Genomic DNA, 13,531 nt, shown 5'->3' on the forward strand with positions numbered 1-13,531 from the left:
TTCTTACGGTCTTCTTTAAATTTTCACTTAGATTTGAGTCCGAGAGTTACAATCTATCATTATATAGGCGTGTATAAAAACGCAGACAAATTTACAGACCATTTTTCTATCGAAAAAGCTCAGTAATTGTCTTCTTCACGTCACTATTCTTTGACGTCTTCGCTAGAATCTCTTCATATCTTTTTTCTTAGCATTTGTCATGTTTATATTTTTTTCAGACGTGTTTTACGAATATTATTTTTGAAATAATGAAAAAAAGAATCACGTTGAGTTCAATTCAAGAGACACATTTGGAAAAAGTCCATGAATCATGGACCATGATTTATACTTTCTTCGAGCGAAAAAAATATGCGATAACCCTATAACCCTCATTCATCATTTTTTATCCCAAGAATGAAAAAAATTTGTTGTCATCCGACTCGAAACAAAGAATATCCAATTTAAGGCCACTTTTGAAATTCGCTGTCATCCGAAAATCGGCCTTAAAATGGGTTTTCACTGTATCTCCTATCGTGATGATTTTGAGCGTGTCCATACCAAGAGTAATTGGACATGATAAGTTCTGAACTATCAGCGGGTTCAGTTTCAGCTTGAGCGGTGCTGATGATTACTCAAGTGTGGCCTCAACAAGTGAATCGAGCGTCTTCACTGTTACGAATTTTAGAATTCGCACACTTAAGAGTGATATTTGACGGTTTTTGATGGATGGATGCAGGAAGAAAGGCGAGAACATCTGAGCGGATGCATAATCTTCTGCAACCAAAATCAATGAGAGCGGGTAATCGGAGTCCATTAAACAAGATTTTGACATATTTAAGGCTACGGGTATCGATCAGGCTACGTTTGAGGCCGTATTCCTGACAACATGTAAATGGTGGATGGTTTCTAATCATTTTCAGATAAAGAACTATCCTAGATCTTAATTTTGTCAGAAGGAAATTATCTTCAGTGTTGACCTCTCATAATGATTTGATTCGTAATTTATTTGTGGTACGCGTTTCGGCGACTATTGTGCCTTCATCAGCCCCTAGTACAGATATAAATTTCACAGCTCAGAAAAATGAAAGAATACTCTCACCTAGAGTTGGACAATTTCGAATGAGATTGAAAGTTGAAAACAAAAGATGAAAACTCGCTTTCGCGGCAGATGTAATGGAGCGCCAGAGAAAGCGAGTTTCAAAAAAATGTTCCCGAGTTTGCCTGTTAAAGAAATAAGCAAATTAATTGTAGATCAGTATAGTAATCACGCATAACAAGATATGGTAAGAGGAATATTCCCGAGCACGCGCGATAACTTATACTATGGATGACTCTTAGCAGCCTTAGAGTCTAGGTTATGGCTTGGGTAGTATGTAAGCAAGTGCTCATCACCTACACACTACCTAGGGGAAATATAAATGAGCTTATTCTAGGGATGGAGGGCGGGTGAGAATTTCGAGAGTTGCATAATTCTCGGCTTCGCGAGTTTGGATACTCTCAAAATTCTCTTAACTTTTCCCCTAAGAATATTATAGCCCTTGGCTATAATTTTCGGAACTGCTTTGCGTGAGTACCGGACAGCCGCTTAAATGACTCGCTCTCTCACGCCCGTATCACCTCCCAATTGTTTTCTGGGTCATGGCGCTGTCGTCTCCCTGGCTGCTTATCCGAGTCTACTAGCGCTTGAACTGATAATCCGAGTCCTATATTCGTATAGTGATCACGCATAACTAGATATGGTAAGAGGAATATTCAAATGACTCATTTGAGCGCCTATAATTCGAGGTGCTCGAATGTAATGGAAGTCTTTTAGGCCGACGGTACTGAATATATAACGAATGTAACGAAAACTCAAAAACATGTCTTTTTCTCGTTACATTGTCAGTAAAATTCTAGAGATTTTTTGTTTTTCTAATTTCACCCCCTTAAGTATCCTACAATTTTACCCGCGGAGCGGGCGTTTTCCATCAACCCATCGAATTTCGAGCGGGTATGGAGAACGAATATGCCATTTTTTATGGTCTTTTTTCTGTATTTTTTGGTCTTTTAGACATTTTTTATCGTTTAAGAAAATATCGCACCCCAAAATCGCTCTTTACAAAAAGTTTCTAGACCTTCGGTTACCCTAACTAACCCTAGCCTATCCCCCTCGGGTTAGTTTGTTCCGTCATTTTGCAGGTGCCCCTAACCCTACTCTTAATTCTGAGCAAATACTAAAGTTTTAATAAATATCTTCGGTAGCCATCGCTTATCTTAGTCTGACCCTTCAAGTGAGTCTTTTTGTTAAGGAACGTACTTTCTCTTGCCCTTATCAGAAAACTTTTGACGCAGAAGACTATTATTATAAACCTTTAGCTCGAATTTTAGCTGCTCAAAATACGCCCATTGCATTCGAGCACCTCGAATTATAAGTGCCCAAAAGACATTTATAGCCAACTATCTACAAACATTTTAACGGTTGTCCCAATTTCCGAGAACATAACAATTCATATAAAAGTGATCCAATCACTACAACATTTCAATGATCCTACTACACTCTCCAACAGGGTGGAGAATGTCTTAAAAAAATTCAACGGCACCGGCACGGCACGGCACACCAAAAATTCCTGTGCCGCGGCAAGGCACGGCACGGCAAAAAATTTGAGAACGCGTGCCGGGACACGGCACAGCACGGCACGGCACAGTTTTTTCCTTTTTTTTCACGTAAAAAATACTCAAAAATATTTAAATATAATTAAATTTAATAAATTCGTCTACAACGTTGGTATCGGCCAAGAAATTTCGTGAAAAATTATTTTCGAAAAATTTGATTTTTCTTTGAAATCTGAATAACAACCATAATTTGAATTAAAACCCTGATAAATTGTATTTTAAGAGTTAATGGGGGTGGGTGGGGTTTGGGAAGTAACTGAAATTGATCACCTCAGAGTTCCCTGACATTGTCAAGCCCCTTAAATTTAAGAATCAAGGAACGGGGCTGCGCTTTACCGTAACCCCAGTGCCCCGGCACCGTGCCGTGTCCAAACTGAAATTCAGCGAATGGAGCGGCACGTGTCCGTGCCGCAGTGCCGTGCCGTAGACCTTTCCCCACCCTGCTCTCCAATACTAAACGAACAGAAGGACTTTAAAACCTTCAGAACCTTCCTATGACTTTATCGAACACTGATTTTGGGCAGCTTGGCGCTCGATAAAAATCGCTGTTTTTCTTTCCCTCATGTTAATTATTCAGTTAGCGGTACGCCCGTTTTATCATTAAACGAGGTATTTTGAGAGTATTTCTTTTTATCTTATGCTTTAATTAGTACTGGAGATGATTTTAAATATAAATCGAAAACGTTCTAAAACCTATTCTGTAAAAATAACAAAGTAAACATCCGAAAATAAAAGAAGTATTTAAAAAATAATAGACGCATCTTGCCAACCTTTGTCAGCTGGAATTCATGCACAAACTAAACATATTTACGTCTCCTCCTTGAATGTTGTCTTCTCTAAATTTGAAGGATTAAAAATCAATCAATTGACAGGTTTGTCTTTTATTTTAATAGATCCAATAGAACTTGTTGCTGAGATCGGAATTTGCTGATATCAAAAGCAAACCCCGACCCCATTTTGTAGAGGTTTTGCTGCGAAAAACTACAGTTAGTTTTGGATGAGCATCGTTTATTGAAAAATAAAGGTTGTGTTAGGTGGAAGTAGAGTTGTGAGTATGAGTAACAGTGTTGAGAAGCAGAGTTATTTATATAGTATTTTGGTTCGCGTGGATGGAACTTCATTCACGCGAATAAAACACAGTTTCATTCGGGGTCGGACGGTGCCGGTACCAATCAAAAATTGGTACCCGGTACCAAATTTTGGTACCCGGTACCAAAAAATGTTAGGATACCGAGCCAAAATTGATTTTAAAAGGTATATTCGGTCAATAAATGGAGTTTCCTCACACTTCAGCCGCGGAGCGGACATTTCTGGTACCGGGTACCAATTTTGGTACCGGGTACCAATTTGGTACCGGCACCGTCCGTCTCCCGGTTCATTTGGGTAGAATGTTAGTTCACAGAACTGAAAGGTAGTTCATAGGAATGAAAGGTAGTTCACATGAATGAAAGTTATTTCGCGGTGATGAGATGATAAATCGTTAGGAATAAGTTTGGTGTGCTGGCGCTGCTCGAGTCTCTGTTTGAACCGGTGAAATTTTGTTCGCGCGGCTGAAGCCAAAAAGTGTTCGGTGAAATTTTACTGTCGCCCTGGTGAAACCAGGAAGCCATGTTTTCACTAGTTACTTATAAAATAGAGGAAATCCATGAACCTTTCTATGACTGTTTCCTCTTCATTCGGACTAAGGAAACAATCAGACGAATTAAGAATCTTCTCCTCGCGAAACAATTCGACGATCCTTGCAACTTTGCGCATAAGCGCATAAAGATTCTGGCTTAAAAAATCTATCGCTGTCAAAAAGTGCTGCTGAAGAACAGTCAAAAAAAAATCAAAAATGCTGTTGGCGCGAAATTATAAAATAAATTTTCTCAAATTTTACTTTTTGTTTAATTAGCGATTACCTCGTTAAAAAATGACTTTTTACGATCATATTTGAAATAAATCAAGCAAAAATCACTTCTCATCAAAAAGCCATCAAAGTAAAAACACAGGGTGCGCGTCGATCGCTACGGTTTCGGGGTTTTGCGTCGATCCCTACGATGCGCCGATCGCTACGGTTGCGTCGAACGCTACGGTCGGTGTAAATAAGGGTCGGCACGCGAACAAAAAATACGGGAGACACTGAATTGTGCCGCCCTGCGCCGCCAAGCGTCGCCCGGTCTCGCTGGATCCGAAAATATTTTGCCTTTCAAAAGCAGATGTTTAAGATTTTCATGTCAACTTAGTTATTCTGACTTTTTATTCAGTCGTAAAATATAATAAAAGGTTAACCTTTTATAAAGGGTACGGGTATCGATTTTCTTAAGGGGTTATATTGCCTGTACAGTGGTGTGAGGAGTTTCCGCACCCTTTGTGAGTGCTGCGTTCCCGCACCCCTAGCCCGCACTTTTTCGCTAGATGAGGGTCACGTCGCGCCGGCTGTTTCGCCAAATCTAGAAGAATGAAGCCCTTTTAAGGGCTAAAATTTTTATGCTTTCATCAATCTTCAAAATTTAACATGCAAACCACACCCGGTAAAATTACCGATTCTGTCAAAGGGAAAATTTTTCGAACAAACAAGAAGCTGACACTCCATCAAAAAAGGCCGTGGTAGAAATTCATCACATAAATATAAGTTTGGGCTATAAACGGCTGATAAAACTTCTTCATGAGAAGCTAGATTTTACTGTATCCGTTTCAACTATTAGAAGTATTATAAAAACTAACTTTTAAACTTTTAAAAATCGACTACTGGTACTTGGTTTCCAGTAAGACTTGCCCCCAGTGTAGGAAAAACATTAGCTGGAGCGAAATTAACGGACAAAAATGGAAAACGAATTTGATTGATAGATTCAACGAAGAAAAAATTTAAAACATCAAATTTAACGAATAAGAACGAGAACTAAGAAACTTGAAAAATTTCTAACCGAAGGGAGGAGAGAAGAGGAAAGAAGTTGAATCTTCTTGTATTATTCTGGATCGCTCGCACATTAAAAAAATATTTTTTTCTGATTATTCTGACAGGTCCTACCTTCGTTGATCAAAGACTCCATCATTTAAGAAGCCTTACATGAAAAGCATCGTGATCGAATCAAGTCAGGAATCAAAAAGCGACAGCTATACATCTCGAACAAGACCTAAATGGCATCTTTCCCACTTAAACATTCACTTTCTTCTTTCGATTGTGGACAAAAGTCAACGTTTTCAGTGTTTCACGGAATGGATGATTGAATAAGTCGGAGTCAATTATTTTTCTAAATCAATGAACCGCTTTCGTCAAACAGTTGTGGACACAATCATTGCAGAAAGCCATTATATTGCCGTTAGTAATATAAATATACAGGAATATTGCTTCATCATTCAAAAATATCCTGAATTTAGAGAAGATAAAGCAATAAAAAAATTGACTTTCAATATGCACTGGATCCTTTCATTGAAAAAAGACTACGTAATAACTCATCGTAAAATCATAGGCAAAAAGAACTAAGTAAAACAAGACGCTGTCGATAAATGTAGAAAGCAGCTGAAGGAATCTTTGTCTAGCTTTGATAAGTCTGATAGGTGGAATATGGATGAGACCCGTTTCAATTTTTGGCAGGCAAACGGTAAAGGAAACTATATAAAATCCTTCGATACCGCAATGACCCATCGATTCGATGAAAGGGACGCTTATAGTGCGGGCTCATTCATTTCTTCCTCCGGTCAGACAATTTTTCCTTTTTCCATCGCTTCTTCTTTTCCTAGAAATCTCTTTGGTAAATCCATTAAATCAAAAAAAATTTAGTTTACAAATTCTCGAGGAGATAAAATGAGCTGTTATAGTATGACTATAACGTATGACTGTTTTACTGCATAGCATTTCTGCTTCTGATCACTGTGCGCGCCCAACGCGGGGCGACCTTTCCCTTTTCCCTTTTGTTATTAATTATTCACTGCACCACCAATAATTTCGGCGGCTCCGCCGATATTCTCGCGCGGCGCTCCGATATTCTCGGAAGGGCCGAGAATATCCGCGGACGCTCTCCCGATATTCTTGGACGCTGCTCTGATTTTCTCGGATAGGCCGAGAATATCCCTGTAGAAAAGTGTACCCTATATAAGGACGACACCCTCCATCAAATCAGTAACGTTCTCAAGGGTCACTTTGAGCAAGACGTACGGCTTTATGCCGAGAGATTACTGTACTGAGACTGTACTAGTGCTGGTCGCGGAATAAATCGGAAACGCTTGTTAGCTTTTTATAATAATTGTACTGTGTCTATATTTCACGCAAGCCATACTACAACATTGGTGTCAGAAGTATAAAGAAACCCAGCGCCAATCAGAGAATCACATCGACACCAACTGCAACATTGGTGTCAGAAGTATAAAGAAACCAAGCGCCTATTAGAGAATAACATCAGTCAGAAATATTCGGAAACCACACGCCAACCAGCTTCTACTTCACTGGCGATCAATGATGACATTTAGTAAGGTAAAAGTCTATGGGTTATTAAGGGTATAGAGCCAGCGATTTTCTCAGTAAGCTGAGCTTGCACCCTTAAGGGCAGCCACCGATAGGAAATCCTTTAGGCGAATCATATTATGATTTTTCAATAAAAAAAATAATCTTGAGGGTTTACATAGGCTTAACTTGACAGCTAATTTTATATAAGTTTTTCTCTTAAAAATAACAAAAAAAAGGGGAGTAAAATATTTTTGAAAAAGAGAGCATTTTCTTTCAAATTTAAAAATCTTGCCAAGAATAAGTATAGGACTAATTATATCATTAAAATTTTTATTTCCAGAAATAATAAAGACTTTATTATCTTTTCCCCAATTTTTCTCTTTCAAGGAGCTGAAAAATACGCGAAAAAAAGTGCGACTGATCACAAGCGAGGCAAAATGCAGAATAACGCTCGATTTCAAAAGCGAAAATTTCGGCGCTGAATGCATTAATATAAAAGGGCGAGCGCGCGCTCTGAGTGGCTCGCAGCACCTTTATTGACTTAGGCATCCAATCAGACGATAGAAAAAATAAATTATTCAGGAAGTGCGCACCCTCTCGAAATCACCCCTCTTAAAAAAGTAAGGCTTACTTCTCTTCGAAAATTGAAAAAATTCAATTTTTCCATATCGTGCAATGCCAATCAAATCGTAACAAATAATTTACTATTTTGAAGATGGCACCGAAAAAGAAATGGTTTACCGCTATGTCCTTCCACGAGTCCTGTCAATATATCCACCAACTGAACATATACAGAAACCAGAAAAATGGCGAATCATCTATCAGATGGTTGATCTAATAGAAGATATCCGTAAAGACGCGGCAGAATTTATAGTCAGGCAGAATTCTTCCGTCGAAGAATCAAAAGCTGCCTTCGATTCCTGGTTGTTGTTCAAGTCAAAAAAAGAGCACTTAATCCTCTGGATCTGCAAAGCAACGTTAATGTGTGACATATATAAAGCAAAGCATGGATCAATAACAGCGATCGGAACACTAGTGCGCGAAGCATTTGATAAAATGTTCAACGGACGACAGGAATTTTGGAGAAATTTTATGAAGATGGATACCAACTCTGAGACAAGAATTGCGAAAATTCTGATGGAGCAATTCAAGAACAAAGCTGAAACCTGCCTGTACGGAGGTAGATCCACTACTACTCAAGGATTATCCGAAGGAGAGGAACCTAGAAAGAGCCAGGCTGAATCAGGCATGGCATTGATGAGTCAAGATTTCGGACATTCTGCGAGAAAAGAATCCTTTTCGAAGGAAAGGGCACAACAAGTGATGGAGATAAATAAACTTTCAGTTCTTAATGTGCAATTTCAAGAGATGTATTACGCACCATTTAACAATAATGCCTCAGCTGTCGATGAAAGCCACCTTCCGACTATTACCAACCATCACAGTCAACAATCAAGCCTGCAGACAGAGAACAAACTGATGAATCAGACGGGAAACGGCGGAATTCGGCCAAGCCAAGAAGCTTTCGCCTCAACCGATGCGACCGGCCCACCAGCTAAACGACAAAAACTGTCGGCGACGGTGACTCTTCCTTCACGGCACATAACACTGGCGAGAAAATTAAAGCTGACCAATTGCCTGATAAGTTATCAGTGATAACGTTGACAAAATTTTGAAATCAGATGGTAGCCAGGGTAATTTTTCCGAAAATATGCATGAAGGGACACACACACTGGAACCAAGCAATCAGCTACAGTCGGCACCTACTGACCAACAAACTGATCGACAAACCAAAAGAGCGAGAACTCTTTCAGAGCAAGGATCAACATAAAATTTCGCGACTATTATTCTTCCAAATCCGAGTGCCGAACCATTGAATAATAACAAGAGTATTCAGCCAGATATACGACCAGCAAACGAAATCGGAGAGCCTAATCGAAACGACTCCAACAATTTAGATATTCCTTTTCCGTGCCTCGATGCAGACACCGACTTGGAAAGTTTTCTTGCTCAACTTGAGGACAATGTCAAGAAGTTCGATGAAACTTTCATCTACAACGGGAAGAATTAAATCTCGCATTGCGAAAATTATTTCATTAATAACAGAATTTCTTTAACTGAGGTTCACCTCTCACTTCTCCTTTACTGTCTAGTCTGTTCTGGCATAAAAGACACTAAGCTTATCAGAATTAAAATTCGTATGCTTTCAGACAAACGCAAATCTTAATAATGAAACTTATTAAAATCGCGATTCACGTGAACAAAGAAGATCTTGAAAGAGATCTTCAGCAGGCGGCGAAAGAAGCAGATTGTCCCGACACATTCGTCTTGATAGCAGAAAGCTCAACAGGTATAGTTAAGAGACTTGGTGAGAACGAAGAGGAGCTGTGCCAATCAAGAACAAAAGCAGAAAGGATCATGCGAGAAGAGTCGGATGAAGCGATTTTCATCGAGGAGGATTATGCAAAACGATCAAACATAATCATTGAAAGACCACAGCAGACCCAGACAAACAACATCGGAGCAGGGGTCTGGATTTTGGCCGAAAATGAAAGGCGAAAGCGAAACGAAAGCGAAAATTTTTCAAAAATTTTTAGCGAAAGCGAAGCGAAGCGAATCAAAATTTCGTGAGCGAAAGCGAAGCGAAGCTTAAAATTTTTCTAAAAAGCGAAAAAAAGCGAAAATTTTCCGGAAATATTTAACCTTTGAGAAAGTGTCCATTTCAAGTATGGTTTCATTTTTATTACTTTTTGGACGGTGGTCTCAGTTTGCCCGCGTCGCCGTTTACCCAAGTCGCCGTCTTTCAAAATCGTCATTTACCTTACTATGGGAAACGGAGATCTTGGGCAAACAGCGATGTGAATAAATTTATATAGATTGATAATTAAACATTGTTTGGCTTCTCAAACGTCAATCTTGACTTCATCAATGCCAATCATGGCTTCACATATTTCAATCATGTCTTCTTCAATATCATTAATATTTTATCAATGATGGCCTATCCATCGTCAAGTCTGCTTTCAACATTTTCAATTATGGCTTTACCGACTTCAATCATGGCTTTTTTATTCTCAATCCCGGGTTTATCGACGTCAATTACGACTTCTCCAACGTCAATCGTGGCTTCTCCAATGTCAATCTAATCTTGAAAAAGCCACGATCGACAATTGAGAAGCCGGAACTGACGACTGAGAGGCTAGGATTGAAATTAGTGACGCCCGGATCGGTGTTGCCGGGATTGATGTGAAGCTGGGATCGATGCTGGAGATGCCAAGATTGATATTTAACCAACCAGGATCGACTTCTGAAAAGCAAGGATCGAAGTTTTTGAAGCCGGGATTGAAGACGGTGATGTCAGGATTGATTGTGGGGAGGCCAATATATAAAATTATAAGATCAATCAATTTAAATTATCTTTTGAGCGAAATTTTCGCGAAAATTTTTGGTAAAAAGCGAAAGCGAAGCGAAGCGAATTGAAATTACAAAAAGCGAAAGCGAAGCGAAGTGAATTCGCTTCGCTTCGCTTCGCTTCGCTCATGAGCGAATTCGCAAAGCGAATCCAGACCCCTGAGTTAACCATGAAAAAAATTCGAATACAGTGTGAAGCACTTTTAAGGCCGATTTTCGGATGACAGCGAATTTCAAAAGTGGCCTTAAAATGGATATTTTTTGTCTCGAGTCGGATGACAACAAATTTTTTACTTTCTTTGGAAAAAAAGATAAATGAGGGTTCATAAAATTATTCAGAACTTAACTTTCTTTCACTGTTTTCGGAATATACTTTCAACTTATTTCCTAAAAAATAGAAATAGTATTATTTTTTTCGGCCGAACAAAGTATGAATCGTAGCCTTTTCAGAATGTGTCCTTTAAATTGAACTCAACATGATTCTTTCTTTCATTTTTTCAAAAGTAATATTCGTAAAGCATGTCTTAAAAAAGAAAAAACACGGCAAATGCTTAGAAAAAAGATATTAAGAGATTTTAGTGAAGACGTCAAAGAATAGTGACGTGAAGAAGACAATTGCTGAGCTTTTTCGAAAAATAATGGTTAAGACATTCCGAGAAATTATCGTTAATTGAAAAAGTCGAGAAAAAAAACATCGGAAAATACCGAAAAGAAAAATAAAGATAAAAGCACAAGGCATCACGCAGTCGAAGAAATAAAGGGGGACGGGCGGCTACGTTACAAATTTGTAACGCCGTTACAAGAATTCAGATTTTTTTCGCAATAAAAATTATTTTCCATTCCGTAATTCTTATTATTTTGGACAGAATAAGCGATAAGGTGTGCCAAAGTGTAGTTTCCTTTAATTCAGGCGCGAAGCGCCCACTCGTTCAATGATTTTGATTTTGAATTTTTGTAACGCTGTTACAATTTTAACTATTTGTAACGTAGCCGCCCTACACCCGAAATAAAGCTTTTTCAAGTGACACTGTAACTTTCGGATTTTGAACTGAAATATAACTGCTGACAGTTTTAAGTTTTCTTGGCGAGCCCTAATTTAGAGGCTACAGTTAGACTAGAGAGCAGAGCAGGACCACAATAGAGTGGAGGCATTCTTGACCTATCAATATCGATAAAAAGCCCATGATCCACTGATCATTATAACATGTGACTTGGGGTCATTAAAGGTCACGTGAGGTCACATGAGGTCAAAATCTGATTTTTCTCAAAATCGACGTAACTAGGGTTTCTTTGCATGATTTTGATCGCTGATGATCACTGATCATAAGAATTATCATATAACACTCATCCGGACCCCTCCTGAGCCATCAGATCAAAAAATGAAAAATGGCAATAAATTTTGGCAATAATCCAAAATATCCTGTCTAAAGCAAAACCAAAACCACCATGATGTTTCTCGTGCTCTGAGCTTTCAAAAAAGGCCTCATTGATAAAAATTGCAGCCAAAAATTTTTTTTGACCAGATTTCTAGCGCTCATATCTTGAAAACGACAAGTGATAGCAGCTAACATTAAATATTAAAAATGCTCAGAATTTCGTATTATAATCACGCATAAATAACAATGGTAATGGGAATATTCCCGAGCACGCGCGATTACAATACTGTAGCGGGGAAGCTTTAGAGCTTCTTAGGTTGAGGACTGGGCAGTATGTAGGGCGTGTGCTCGTTTACCCTAATTGTACTGCTTATTTCAGGGATGGTGGGTGGGTGAGTCTTTTTGAATCAGGTAGGAGTCTTATTGGTAATGCTCCAGCTGAGAAAAAGTCTCTTAATAATTTCCCCGTTTAAGGTTTGAGCTTCAAGCTATAACCTTTTTGGAATGAACCTGCGTGATTTCGGGGCACCCGCTTGAATAAAGATACTCTCGAGCGCCTTTGACACCTTCCGCTGCTCCCTGGGAGTTTCTGCTGCTGCTGAAGAGGCTATCCTGCCGCGTTCTATTTTTGGCGGGCTGCTTATCCCTTGTCCTAGGTTCGTATTATAATCACGCATAAATAACAATGGTAATGGGAATATTCCCTCCCTACCATTTTCGTTATTCTCATCAATTGTTAATGAGTCACCTTTTATATTTGAGTCTGAATTCTAAGTGAAAAAGGCATCTTTCTTTTAGGCTTCTTCAGTTGTATTTTTCGGCTTCTTTGGCTTTTGACTTGCTTCTGGTCGTTCTTGATTCTAAAGCCTTTCTATTGATTCCTGGAATCCGAAATATCGATACCTGTGGATGGTCACTGCTGGTGCTATCATTTCGTTTTCTGGCTCTTGATTTTGCGACGCTGACCGGTGCTCCTGAAGTGCTGCATTCGAACCAGCATCTTTCGTAGTAGTTTGGCATGGAGCTTCCGGGAGCCCAGCGGAGCGTGTGGGCGAGAGTCTTTTGTGAAAAGCCTGTCCGGCGTCCTTCGATGTAGAAACTGACTCTTCCTGTATGCGCAGAGACCTTAAAAATTAATCTTGAGAATCTCTTTTATTTCACGAAATCTGTACCTTTTTTGAAAATTTTGCCTTGGATTCGTAACGCGCCTAGTAGTCCGAGGCGATGCGAGTGTGACCTTCGAGAATTTTGAGTACGAGGCCTGAATTTTAACTGGCGAGTCTTGAAGTAAGGAGTACTGGATACCTGAGTCTCGGTATTTGAGCTGGGCTCTGAGTTCAAGGGCGAGAGGGACTCCGTGTCTCATATCCATGGGGATGGTAAGGGTTTCCATCCGCTTGCAGAACGGGTCGGTTTTGCTGCTCCTGATGTGGAAACGCCAGAATTCGTTTCCGTCCTTGGTGACCACTTCTCGGACTTCGACTCTCAAGTTGAGCGTTTCTTTCATTCTTGCCCCCGTCGTGAAGCAGATGAAGAAAGCGATGGCCGCTTCTCTTGGTTTTGGTTTGTTCGTTTTTAGAAGCTCTCCCAGAGTCGGACTGCCTCGGGCTCGTCGAAGAGCCAAGTCATGGTTCTTAAGGTTATAAATGTGACTCTTTTTTTTGAAAATTCTGATGATGGGCTATTTGGA

The 13,531-nt window shown here is 39.4% G+C and overlaps 1 long non-coding RNA gene across 1 annotated transcript in view; it reads left to right on the forward strand.

Moving 5' to 3' along the window:
* Nucleotides 1-3,422: 3,422 nt before the first annotated feature.
* Nucleotides 3,423-13,531, forward strand: part of LOC145710787 (uncharacterized) — a 49,433-nt gene continuing 39,324 nt past the window's right edge. The window contains exon 1 of the long non-coding RNA XR_014135083.1: nt 3,423-3,503. This is a non-coding gene — a long non-coding RNA (uncharacterized LOC145710787). The remainder of the gene's footprint in view (nt 3,504-13,531) is intronic.

This window comes from Oikopleura dioica, chromosome YSR, assembly GCF_907165135.1.
Source record: "Oikopleura dioica chromosome YSR, OKI2018_I68_1.0, whole genome shotgun sequence".
NCBI classification, from domain to species: Eukaryota; Metazoa; Chordata; class Appendicularia; order Copelata; family Oikopleuridae; genus Oikopleura; species Oikopleura dioica.